We start from the raw sequence: 13,378 nt of genomic DNA, 5'->3' as shown, positions 1-13,378 counted from the left end.
AAATGCCATCCAGAGTAACGATCTGGTTAGACACCATGCTTCTAAGATTTGTGGGGCCAAGTACAATAACTTCAGTTTTATCTGAGTTTAAAAGCAGGAAATTAGAGGTCATCCATGTCTTTATGTCTGTAAGACAATCCTGCAGTTTAGCTAATTGGTGCGTATCCTCTGGCTTCATGGATAGATAAAGCTGGGTATCATCTGCGTAACAATGAAAATTTAAGCAATACCGTCTAATAATACTGCCCAAGGGAAGCATGTATAAAGTGAATAAAATTGGTCCTAGCACAGAACCTTGTGGAACTCCATAATTAACTTTAGTCTGTGAAGAAGATTCCCCATTTACATGAACAAACTGTAATCTATTAGACAAATATGATTCAAACCACCGCAGCGCAATGCCTTTAATACCTATGACATGCTCTAATCTCTGTAATAAAATTTTATGGTCAACAGTATCAAAAGCAGCACTGAGGTCCAACAGAACAAGCACAGAGATAAGTCCACTGTCCGAAGCCATAAGAAGATCATTTGTAACCTTCACTAATGCTGTTTCTGTACTATGATGAATTCTAAAACCTGACTGAAACTCTTCAAATAGACCATTCCTCTGCAGGTGATCAGTTAGCTGTTTTACAACTACCCTCTCAAGAATCTTTGAGAGAAAAGGAAGGTTGGAGATTGGCCTATAATTAGCTAAGATAGCTGGGTCAAGTGATGGCTTTTTAAGTAATGGTTTAATTACTGCCACCTTAAAGGCCTGTGGTACATAACCAACTAACAAAGATAGATTGATCATATTTAAGATTGAAGCATTAAATAATGGTAGGACTTCCTTGAGCAGCCTGGCAGGAATGGGGTCTAATAAGCATGTTGATGGTTTGGATGAAGTAACTAATGAAAATAACTCAGACAGAACAATCGGAGAGAAAGAGTCTAACCAAATACCGGCATCACTGAAAGCAGCCAAAGATAACGATACATCTTTGGGATGGTTATGAGTAATTTTTTCTCTAATAGTCAAAATTTTGTTAGCAAAGAAAGTCATGAAGTCATTACTAGTTAACGTTAATGGAATACTCAGCTCAATAGAGCTCTGACTCTTTGTCAGCCTGGCTACAGTGCTGAAAAGAAACCTGGGGTTGTTCTTATTTTCTTCAATTAGTGATGAGTAGAAAGATGTCCTAGCTTCACGAAGGGCTTTCTTATAGAGCAACAAACTCTTTTTCCAGGCTAAGTGAAGATCTTCTAAATTAGTGAGACGCCATTTCCTCTCCAACTTACGGGTTATCTGCTTTAAGCTACGAGTTTGTGAGTTATACCACGGAGTCAGACACTTCTGATTTAAAGCTCTCTTTTTCAGAGGAGCTACAGCATCCAAAGTTGTCTTCAATGAGGATGTAAAACTATTGACAAGATACTCTAACTCCCTTACAGAGTTTAGGTAGCTACTCTGCTCTGTGTTGGTATATGACATTAGAGAACATAAAGAAGGAATCATATCCTTAAACCTAGTTACAGCGCTTTCTGAAAGACTTCTAGTGTAATGAAACTTATTCCCCACTGCAGGGTAGTCCATCAGGGTAAATGTAAATGTTATTAAAAAATGATCAGACAAAAGGGAGTTTTCAGGGAATACTGTTAAGTCTTCTATTTCCATACCATAAGTCAGAACAAGATCTAAAATATGATTAAAGTGGTGGGTGGACTCATTTACTTTTTGAGCAAAGCCGATAGAGTCTAATAATAGATTAAATGCAGTGTTGAGGCTGTCATTCTCAGCATCTGTGTGGATGTTAAAATCGCCCACTATAATTATCTTATCTGAGCTAAGCACTAAGTCAGACAAAAGGTCTGAAAATTCACAGAGAAACTCACAGTAACGACCAGGTGGACGATAGATAATAACAAATAAAACTGGTTTTTGGGACTTCCAATTTGGATGGACAAGACTAAGAGACAAGCTTTCAAATGAATTAAAGCTCTGTCTAGGTTTTTGATTAATTAATAAGCTGGAATGGAAGATTGCTGCTAATCCTCCGCCCCGGCCCGTGCTACGAGCATTCTGACAGTTAGTGTGACTCGGGGGTGTTGACTCATTTAAACTAACATATTCATCCTGCTGTAACCAAGTTTCTGTTAGGCAGAATAAATCAATACGTTGATCAATTATTATATCATTTACCAACAGGGACTTAGAAGAAAGAGACCTAATGTTTAATAGACCACATTTAACTGTTTTAGTCTGTGGTGCAATTGAAGGTGCTATATTATTTTTTCTTTTTGAATTTTTATGCTTAAATAGATTTTTGCTAGTTATTGGTGGTCTGGGAGCAGGCACCGTCTCTACGGGGATGGGGTAATAGGGGGATGGCAGGGGGAGAGAAGCTACAGAGAGGTGTATAAGACCACAGCTCTGCCTCCTGGTCCCAACGCTAGACAGTCACAGTTTGGAGGATCCCAAAAAATTGGCCAGATTTCTAGAAATGAGAGCTGCTCCCTCTAAAGTGGGATGGATGCCGTCTCTCCTAACAAGACCAGGTTTTCCCCAGAAGCTTTGCCAATTATCAATGAAGCCCACCTCATTTTTTGGACACCACTCAGACAGCCAGCAATTCAAGGAGAACATGCGGCTAAACATGTCACTCCCGGTCTGATTGGGGAGGGGCCCAGAGAAAACAACAGAGTCCGACATTGTTTTTGCAAAGTTACACACCGATTCAATGTTAATTTTAGTGACCTCCGATTGGCGTAACCGAGTGTCATTACTGCCGACGTGAATTACAATCTTACCAAATTTACGCTTAGCCTTAGCCAGCAATTTCAAATGTCCTTCGATGTCGCCTGCTCTGGCCCCCGGAAGACAATTGACAATGGTTGCTGGTGTCGCTAACTTCACATTTCTCAAAACAGAGTCGCCAATAACCAGAGTTTGATCCTCGGCGAGTGTATCGTCGAGTGGGGAAAAACGGTTAGAGATGTGAACGGGTTGACGGTGTACACGGGGCTTCTGTTTAGGGCTACGCTTCCTCCTCACAGTCACCCAGTCAGCCTGCCTTCCCGACTGCACGGGGTCTGCCAGGGGGGAACTAACGGCGGCTAAGCTACCTTGGTCCGCACCGACTACAGGGGCCTGGCTAGCTGTAGAATTTTCCACGGTGCGGAGCCGAGCCTCCAATTCGCCCAGCCTGGCCTCCAAAGCTACGAATAAGCTGCACTTATTACATGTACCGTTACTGCTAAAAGAGGCCGAGGAATAACTAAACATTTCACACCCAGAGCAGAAAAGTACGGGAGAGACAGGAGAAGCCGCCATGCTAAAACGGCTAAGAGCTAGTAGCTATGCTAAGCTAGCGGATTCCCAAACAGGGAATCCGACACTAGACAGGCTGTGGAGCAGCACAGGTAACGCACGATAACAGTGCTAAAATAAAATAAAAATCCACTAGACAGGCTGTGGAGCAGCACAGGTAACGCACAACAACAGTGCTAAAAAATAAAATAAAATAAAAATAAAAATCCACTGGACAGGCTGTGGAGCAGCACAGGCAACGCACGACAACAGTGCTAAAACAAAATAAAAATCCACTAGACAGGCTGTGGAGCAGCACAGGTAACGCACGACAACAGTGCTAAGATAAAATAAAAATCCACTAGACAGGCTGTGGAGCAGCACAGGCAACGCACGACAACAGAGCTAAAACAAAATAAAAATCCACTATACAGGCTGTGGAGCAGCACAGGTAACGCACGACAACAGTGCTAAAATAAAATAAAAATCCACTAGACAGGCTGTGGAGCAGCACAGGTAACGCACAACAACAGTGCTAAAAAATAAAATAAAATAAAATAAAATCCACTGGACAGGCTGTGGAGCAGCACAGGCAACGCACGACAACAGTGCTAAAACAAAATAAAAATCCACTAGACAGGCTGTGGAGCAGCACAGGTAACGCACGACAACAGTGCTAAGATAAAATAAAAATCCACTAGACAGGCTGTGGAGCAGCACAGGCAACGCACGACAACAGTGCTAAAACAAAATAAAAATCCACTAGACAGGCTGTGGAGCAGCACAGGTAACGCACGACAACAGTGCTAAAATAAAATAAAAATCCACTAGACAGGCTGTGGAGCAGCACAGGTAACGCACAACAACAGTGCTAAAAAATAAAATAAAATAAAAATAAAAATCCACTGGACAGGCTGTGGAGCAGCACAGGTAACGCACGACAACAGTGCTAAAACAAAATAGAAATCCACTAGACAGGCTGTGGAGCAGCACAGGTAACGCACAACAACAGTGCTAAAAAATAAAATAAAATAAAAATAAAAATCCACTGGACAGGCTGTGGAGCAGCACAGGTAACGCACGACAACAGTGCTAAAACAAAATAAAAATCCACTAGACAGGCTGTGGAGCAGCACAGGTAACGCACAACAACAGTGCTAAAAAATAAAATAAAATAAAAATAAAAATCCACTGGACAGGCTGTGGAGCAGCACAGGCAACGCACGACAACAGTGCTAAAACAAAATAGAAATCCACTAGACAGGCTGTGGAGCAGCACAAGTAACGCACAACAACAGTGCTAAAACAAAATAAAAATCCACTAGACAGGCTGTGGAGCAGCACAGGTAACGCACGATAACAGTGCTAAAATAAAATAAAAATCCACTAGACAGGCTGTGGAGCAGCACAGGTAACGCACAACAACAGTGCTAAAAAATAAAATAAAATAAAAATAAAAATCCACTGGACAGGCTGTGGAGCAGCACAGGCAACGCACGACAACAGTGCTAAAACAAAATAAAAATCCACTAGACAGGCTGTGGAGCAGCACAGGTAACGCACGACAACAGTGCTAAGATAAAATAAAAATCCACTAGACAGGCTGTGGAGCAGCACAGGCAACGCACGACAACAGTGCTAAAATAAAATAAAAATCCACTAGACAGGCTGTGGAGCAGCACAGGTAACGCACGACAACAGTGCTAAAATAAAATAAAAATCCACTAGACAGGCTGTGGAGCAGCACAGGTAATGCACAACAACAGTGCTAAAAAATAAAATAAAATAAAAATAAAAATCCACTGGACAGGCTGTGGAGCAGCACAGGCAACGCACGACAACAGTGCTAAAACAAAATAAAAATCCACTAGACAGGCTGTGGAGCAGCACAGGTAACGCACGACAACAGTGCTAAGATAAAATAAAAATCCACTAGACAGGCTGTGGAGCAGCACAGGCAACGCACGACAACAGTGCTAAAACAAAATAAAAATCCACTAGACAGGCTGTGGAGCAGCACAGGTAACGCACGACAACAGTGCTAAAATAAAATAAAAATCCACTAGACAGGCTGTGGAGCAGCACAGGTAACGCACAACAACAGTGCTAAAAAATAAAATAAAATAAAAATAAAAATCCACTGGACAGGCTGTGGAGCAGCACAGGTAACGCACGACAACAGTGCTAAAACAAAATAGAAATCCACTAGACAGGCTGTGGAGCAGCACAGGTAACGCACAACAACAGTGCTAAAAAATAAAATAAAATAAAAATAAAAATCCACTGGACAGGCTGTGGAGCAGCACAGGTAACGCACGACAACAGTGCTAAAACAAAATAAAAATCCACTAGACAGGCTGTGGAGCAGCACAGGTAACGCACAACAACAGTGCTAAAAAATAAAATAAAATAAAAATAAAAATCCACTGGACAGGCTGTGGAGCAGCACAGGCAACGCACGACAACAGTGCTAAAACAAAATAGAAATCCACTAGACAGGCTGTGGAGCAGCACAGGTAACGCACAACAACAGTGCTAAAACAAAATAAAAATCCACTAGACAGGCTGTGGAGCAGCACAGGTAACGCACAACAACAGTGCTAAAAAATAAAATAAAATAAAAATAAAAATCCACTGGACAGGCTGTGGAGCAGCACAGGCAACGCATGACAACAGTGCTAAAACAAAATAAAAATCCACTAGACAGGCTGTGGAGCAGCACAGGTAACGCACGACAACAGCGCTAAATAAAAATCCACTGGACAGGCTGTGGAGCAGCACAGGTAACGCACGACAACAGCGCCCAAAAAAATAAAATAAAAATCAAAATCCACTGGACAGGCTGTGGAGCAGCACAGGTAACGCACGACAACAGTGCTAAAAAAAAAAAAAAAAAAAAAAAAAAAAAATCCACTGGACAGGCTGTGGAGCAGCACAGGTAACACACGACAACAGTGGTAAAAAATAAAATAAAAATCCACTGGACAGGCTGTGGAACAGCACAGGTAACGCACGACAACAGTGGTAAAAAATAAAATAAAAATCCACTAGACAGGCTGTGGAGCAGCACAGGCAACGCACGACAACAGTGCTAAAAAACAAAACAAAAATCCACTGAACAGGCTGTGGAGCAGCACAGGTAACACACGACAACAGTGGTAAAAAATAAAATAAAAATCCACTGGACAGGCTGTGGAACAGCACAGGTAACACACGACAACAGTGCCAAAAAACAAAACAAAAATCCACTGAACAGGCTGTGGAGCAGCACAGGTAACACACGACAACAGTGGTAAAAAATAAAATAAAAATCCACTGGACAGGCTGTGGAACAGCACAGGTAACACACGACAACAGTGCCAAAAAACAAAACAAAAATCCACTGAACAGGCTGTGGAGCAGCACAGGTAACGCACGACAACAGTCCTAAAAAATAAAATAAAAATCCACTGGACAGGCTGTGGAACAGCACAGGTAACACACGACAACAGTGCCAAAAAACAAAACAAAAATCCACTGAACAGGCTGTGGAGCAGCACAGGTAACACACGACAACAGTGGTAAAAAATAAAATAAAAATCCACTGGACAGGCTGTGGAACAGCACAGGTAACACACGACAACAGTGCCAAAAAACAAAACAAAAATCCACTGAACAGGCTGTGGAACAGCACAGGTAACACACGACAACAGTGGTAAAAAATAAAATAAAAATCCACTGGACAGGCTGTGGAACAGCACAGGTAACACACGACAACAGTGCCAAAAAACAAAACAAAAATCCACTGAACAGGCTGTGGAGCAGCACAGGTAACACACGACAACAGTGGTAAAAAATAAAATAAAAATCCACTGGACAGGCTGTGGAACAGCACAGGTAACACACGACAACAGTGCCAAAAAACAAAACAAAAATCCACTGGACAGGCTGTGGAGCAGCACAGGTAACACACGACAACAGTGGTAAAAAATAAAATAAAAATCCACTGGACAGGCTGTGGAACAGCACAGGTAACACACGACAACAGTGCTAAAAAACAAAACAAAAATCCACTGAACAGGCTGTGGAGCAGCACAGGTAACACACGACAACAGTGGTAAAAAATAAAATAAAAATCCACTGGACAGGCTGTGGAACAGCACAGGTAACGCACGACAACAGTGCTAAAAAATAAAATAAAAATCCACTGAACAGGCTGTGGAGCAGCACAGGTAACACACGACAACAGTGCTAAAAATAAAATAAAAATCCACTGGACAGGCTGTGGAGCAGCACAGGTAACGCACGACAACAGTGCTAAAAAATAAAATAAAAATCCACTGGACAGGCTGTGGAGCAGCACAGGTAACGCACGACAACAGTGGTAAAAAATAAAATAAAAATCCACTGGACAGGCTGTGGAGCAGCACAGGTAACACACGACAACAGTGCTAAAAATAAAATAAAAATCCACTGGACAGGCTGTGGAGCAGCACAGGCAACGCACGACAACAGCGCCAAAAAATAAAATAAAAATCCACTGAACAGGCTGTGGAGCAGCACAGGTAACACACGACAACAGTGCTAAAAATAAAATAAAAATCCACTGGACAGGCTGTGGAGCAGCACAGGCAACGCACGACAACAGCGCCAAAAAATAAAATAAAAATCCACTGAACAGGCTGTGGAGCAGCACAGGTAACGCACGACAACAGTCCTAAAAATAAAATAAAAATCCACTCGACAGGCTGTGGAGCAGCACAGGTAACGCACGACAACAGTGGTAAAAAATAAAATAAAAATCCACTGGACAGGCTGTGGAGCAGCACAGGTAACACACGACAACAGTGCTAAAAATAAAATAAAAATCCACTGGACAGGCTGTGGAGCAGCACAGGCAACGCACGACAACAGCGCCAAAAATAAAATAAAAATCCACTGAACAGGCTGTGGAGCAGCACAGGTAACACACGACAACAGTGCTAAAAATAAAATAAAAATCCACTGGACAGGCTGTGGAGCAGCACAGGCAACGCACGACAACAGCGCCAAAAAATAAAATAAAAATCCACTGAACAGGCTGTGGAGCAGCACAGGTAACGCACGACAACAGTCCTAAAAAATAAAATAAAAATCCACTGGACAGGCTGTGGAGCAGCACAGGTAACGCACGACAACAGTGCTAAAAAATAAAATAAAAATCCACTAGGCAGGCTGTGGAGCAGCACGACAACAGTGCTAAAAAATAAAATAAAAATAAAAACGAAAGCGTTAGAAAGCTAGTTAGCTTGCCAACGCTGATGAAGGTTAGCTGATAAAAGAGCTCCGTCGCGATGCTTCGACCGTTAGAGGTCTTCTTTAGGCGTTGGAGCACGGTGAAAAAGTAAAAAAAAGTAAAAAAGTCTTGAAAAAGACTGTTAATTCAAAGAACTCAAACAGCTCAGTTCAAACAGCTAACAGATACAGCAGAACACCGCTGTGCTCCGGAACCAGAAAAAAGTCCACCCTCCACCACAAAGTATTGATTTATTCTGCCTAACAGAAACTTGGTTACAGCAGGATGAATATGTTAGTTTAAATGAGTCAACACCCCCGAGTCACACTAACTGTCAGAATGCTCGTAGCACGTGCCGGGGCGGAGGATTAGCAGCAATCTTCCATTCCAGCTTATTAATTAATCAAAAACCTAGACAGAGCTTTAATTCATTTGAAAGCTTGTCTCTTAGTCTTGTCCATCCAAATTGGAAGTCCCAAAAACCAGTTTTATTTGTTATTATCTATCGTCCACCTGGTCGTTACTGTGAGTTTCTCTGTGAATTTTCAGACCTTTTGTCTGACTTAGTGCTTAGCTCAGATAAGATAATTATAGTGGGCGATTTTAACATCCACACAGATGCTGAGAATGACAGCCTCAACACTGCATTTAATCTATTTTTAGACTCTATTGGCTTTGCTCAAAAAGTAAATGAGTCCACCCACCACTTTAATCATATCTTAGATCTTGTTCTGACTTATGGTATGGAAATAGAAGACTTAACAGTATTCCCTGAAAACTCCCTTCTGTCTGATCATTTTTAATAACATTTACATTTACTCTGATGGACTACCCAGCAGTGGGGAATAAGTTTCATTACACTAGAAGTCTTTCAGAAAGCGCTGTAACTAGGTTTAAGGATATGATTCCTTCTTTATGTTCTCTAATGTCATATACCAACACAGAGCAGAGTAGCTACCTAAACTCTGTAAGGGAGCTAGAGTATCTCGTCAATAGTTTTACATCCTCATTGAAGACAACTTTGGATGCTGTAGCTCCTCTGAAAAAGAGAGCTTTAAATCAGAAGTGTCTGACTCCGTGGTATAACTCACAAACTCGTAGCTTAAAGCAGATAACCCGTAAGTTGGAGAGGAAATGGCGTCTCACTAATTTAGAAGATCTTCACTTAGCCTGGAAAAAGAGTTTGTTGCTCTATAAGAAAGCCCTCCGTGAAGCTAGGACATCTTTCTACTCATCACTAATTGAAGAAAATAAGAACAACCCCAGGTTTCTTTTCAGCACTGTAGCCAGGCTGACAAAGAGTCAGAGCTCTATTGAGCTGAGTATTCCATTAACTTTAACTAGTAATGACTTCATGACTTTCTTTGCTAACAAAATTTTGACTATTAGAGAAAGAATTACTCATAACCATCCCAAAGATGTATCGTTATCTTTGGCTGCTTTCAGTGATGCCGGTATTTGGTTAGACTCTTTCTCTCCGATTGTTCTGTCTGAGTTATTTTCATTAGTTACTTCATCCAAACCATCAACATGCTTATTAGACCCCATTCCTGCCAGGCTGCTCAAGGAAGTCCTACCATTATTTAATGCTTCAATCTTAAATATGATCAATCTATCTTTGTTAGTTGGTTATGTACCACAGGCCTTTAAGGTGGCAGTAATTAAACCATTACTTAAAAAGCCATCACTTGACCCAGCTATCTTAGCTAATTATAGGCCAATCTCCAACCTTCCTTTTCTCTCAAAGATTCTTGAGAGGGTAGTTGTAAAACAGCTAACTGATCACCTGCAGAGGAATGGTCTATTTGAAGAGTTTCAGTCAGGTTTTAGAATTCATCATAGTACAGAAACAGCATTAGTGAAGGTTACAAATGATCTTCTTATGGCTTCGGACAGTGGACTTATCTCTGTGCTTGTTCTGTTGGACCTCAGTGCTGCTTTTGATACTGTTGACCATAAAATTTTATTACAGAGATTAGAGCATGTCATAGGTATTAAAGGCACTGCGCTGCGGTGGTTTGAATCATATTTGTCTAATAGATTACAGTTTGTTCATGTAAATGGGGAATCTTCTTCACAGACTAAAGTTAATTATGGAGTTCCACAAGGTTCTGTGCTAGGACCAATTTTATTCACTTTATACATGCTTCCCTTGGGCAGTATTATTAGACGGTATTGCTTAAATTTTCATTGTTACGCAGATGATACCCAGCTTTATCTATCCATGAAGCCAGAGGATACACACCAATTAGCTAAACTGCAGGATTGTCTTACAGACATAAAGACATGGATGACCTCTAATTTCCTGCTTTTAAACTCAGATAAAACTGAAGTTATTGTACTTGGCCCCACAAATCTTAGAAGCATGGTGTCTAACCAGATCGTTACTCTGGATGGCATTTTCCTGATCTCTAGTAATACTGTGAGAAATCTTGGAGTTATTTTTGATCAGGATATGTCATTCAAAGCGCATATTAAACAAATATGTAGGACTGCCTTTTTGCATTTACGCAATATCTCTAAAATCAGAAAGGTCTTGTCTCAGAGTGATGCTGAAAAACTAACTCATGCATTTATTTCCTCTAGGCTGGACTATTGTAATTCATTATTATCAGGTTGTCCTAAAAGTTCCCTAAAAAGCCTTCAGTTGGTTCAGAATGCTGCAGCTAGAGTACTGACGGGGACTAGCAGGAGAGAGCATATCTCACCCGTGTTGGCCTCTCTTCATTGGCTTCCTGTTAATTCTAGAATAGAATTTAAAATTCTTCTTCTTACTTATAAGGTTTTGAATAATCAGGTCCCATCTTATCTTAGGGACCTCGTAGTACCATATTACCCCATTAGAGCGCTTCGCTCTCAGACTGCGGGCTTACTTGTGGTTCCTAGGGTTTGTAAGAGTAGAATGGGAGGCAGAGCCTTCAGCTTTCAGGCTCCTCTCCTGTGGAACCAGCTCCCAATTCAGATCAGGGAGACAGATACCCTCTCTACTTTTAAGATTAGGCTTAAAACTTTCCTTTTCGCTAAGGCTTATAGTTAGGGCTGGATTGGGTGACCCTGGACCATCCCTTGGTTATGTTGCTTTAGACGTAGACTGTGGGGGGTTCCCATGATGCACTGTTTCTTTCTTTTTTTGCTCCGTATGCATCACTCTGCATTTAATCATTAGTGATCGATCTCTGCCCCCCTTCTCGGCATGTCTTTTTCCTGGTTCTTTCCCTCAGCCCCAACCAGTCTCAGCAGAAGACTGCCCCTCCCTGAGCCTGGTTCTGCTGGAGGTTTCTTCCTGTTAAAAGGGAGTTTTTCCTTCCCACTGTGGCCAAGTGCTTGCTCATAGGGGGTCGTTTTGACCGTTGGGGTTTTTCATGGTTATTGTATGGCCTTGCCTTGCAATATGGAGCGCCTTGGGGCAACTGTTTGTTGTGATTTGGCGCTATATAAGAAAAAAGTTGATTGATTGATTGATTTAATGTTTAGAGGCGAGTTCTGGCCTTTTTGTTGTGGTTTCCATGTATTGAGTGTTGCACTGTACTGTCGCTTTAAGAGACTGTGTACGTGACTGCTGTGGCAGCTCCTCTCTCAGTCTGTGTTTCACTACGTGAGAGGAGGTATGTATCTTAATGCGCATCTTTGAGCATTTATGTATTTAATTTGCATGGAGAATGAACCTGTTGTGGTACAATGTTGACATGCAGTTCTGAGAAACGTGTGGCTGTGTGGACCATCTTTTGGGGTTTTTCTGGGAGCACATGCAACAAGCTAGCTGCAGTGTTTTTCTATGTGCTAACAGGGGCTGATGAACCGCTGTGTATGGAGAGACTGTATGTTGACCAGGATTTTGTATCACTTTTCATTTGTGCAGCCTGAGACGAGAGCTTATAGAAGTGTTTTTCTTTTCTTTTCTTTTCTTTTCTTATTGTTTATGCACTAACAACACCAGATCAAATTCCGTGTATGTGTGAACTTACTTGTCAATAAATTTGATTCTGATTCTGATCAGGTGATACAAACCAAGTCACCAGTGCTACATAAATCAAACAAATCCCCTCATCAGAAAAACATTGTCCATAATCGTTCTATAAGGTACACAAGACTGGTCTTTAATAACTACACAGTCCAGGGCACCTTTCACTCTGTTTGCTTGTGATCCAGAATTATTGTCGCAACAACACCGGTGAGAAGACGGCAGACAAACTAAGAATGAGAGGGTCCCTACTAGTTCGAGAGTGCCAGTTGTGTTGTGTGGGCCGCCAGAAGAGGAGGTACTGCTGGCCCACCACCAGAGGGCGCACTGCCTGAAGTGCGGGCTTCAGGAACGAGAGGGCGCTGCCGCCACGGACTCAGCCGGGAGTGACAGCTGTTACTCATTACTTCCTGACAGCTGTCACTCATTCTTCATCATCTCACTCCATAAAACCCAGACGTCATCTCCACCTCATCGCCGAGATATCATACTTCATTGGAGGTAATATCCTCAGCCTTTTGTAAATCTGTTTATTGTAAGTGTTTGCAGGAGTACCGGTCCTTTTTGTGGAGGCTGTGCAAGACGGCACTCTTTTTCCTCTGAGGGATCGCTGCAACATATTGAGTGAGAGGTGGAGGTGGCATTCCCACCGCTGTTGTTACTGGGTGTACACACACCCACACTTGACTGTCTTTGTTCTTCGCCAGCAGTACCAGATCCGACAGTCGGGGACGGTGATCACCTGGGAATTCGGGACTTGGCGGCTCCAGTATTCACCAGGTTCTGTGGCTGGCGGAAATCGTGTGGTTCCAGCTCTTCTCAGGACAGACGTCTTCTATCCTCGAGCCTGCCCACACGTCACCTTTGTGGA

This window comes from Thalassophryne amazonica, chromosome 11, assembly GCF_902500255.1.
Source record: "Thalassophryne amazonica chromosome 11, fThaAma1.1, whole genome shotgun sequence".
Classification (NCBI taxonomy): Eukaryota; Metazoa; Chordata; class Actinopteri; order Batrachoidiformes; family Batrachoididae; genus Thalassophryne; species Thalassophryne amazonica.
The sequence above is the reverse complement of the archived record's forward strand: the minus strand, read 5'-3'. Positions refer to the sequence as shown.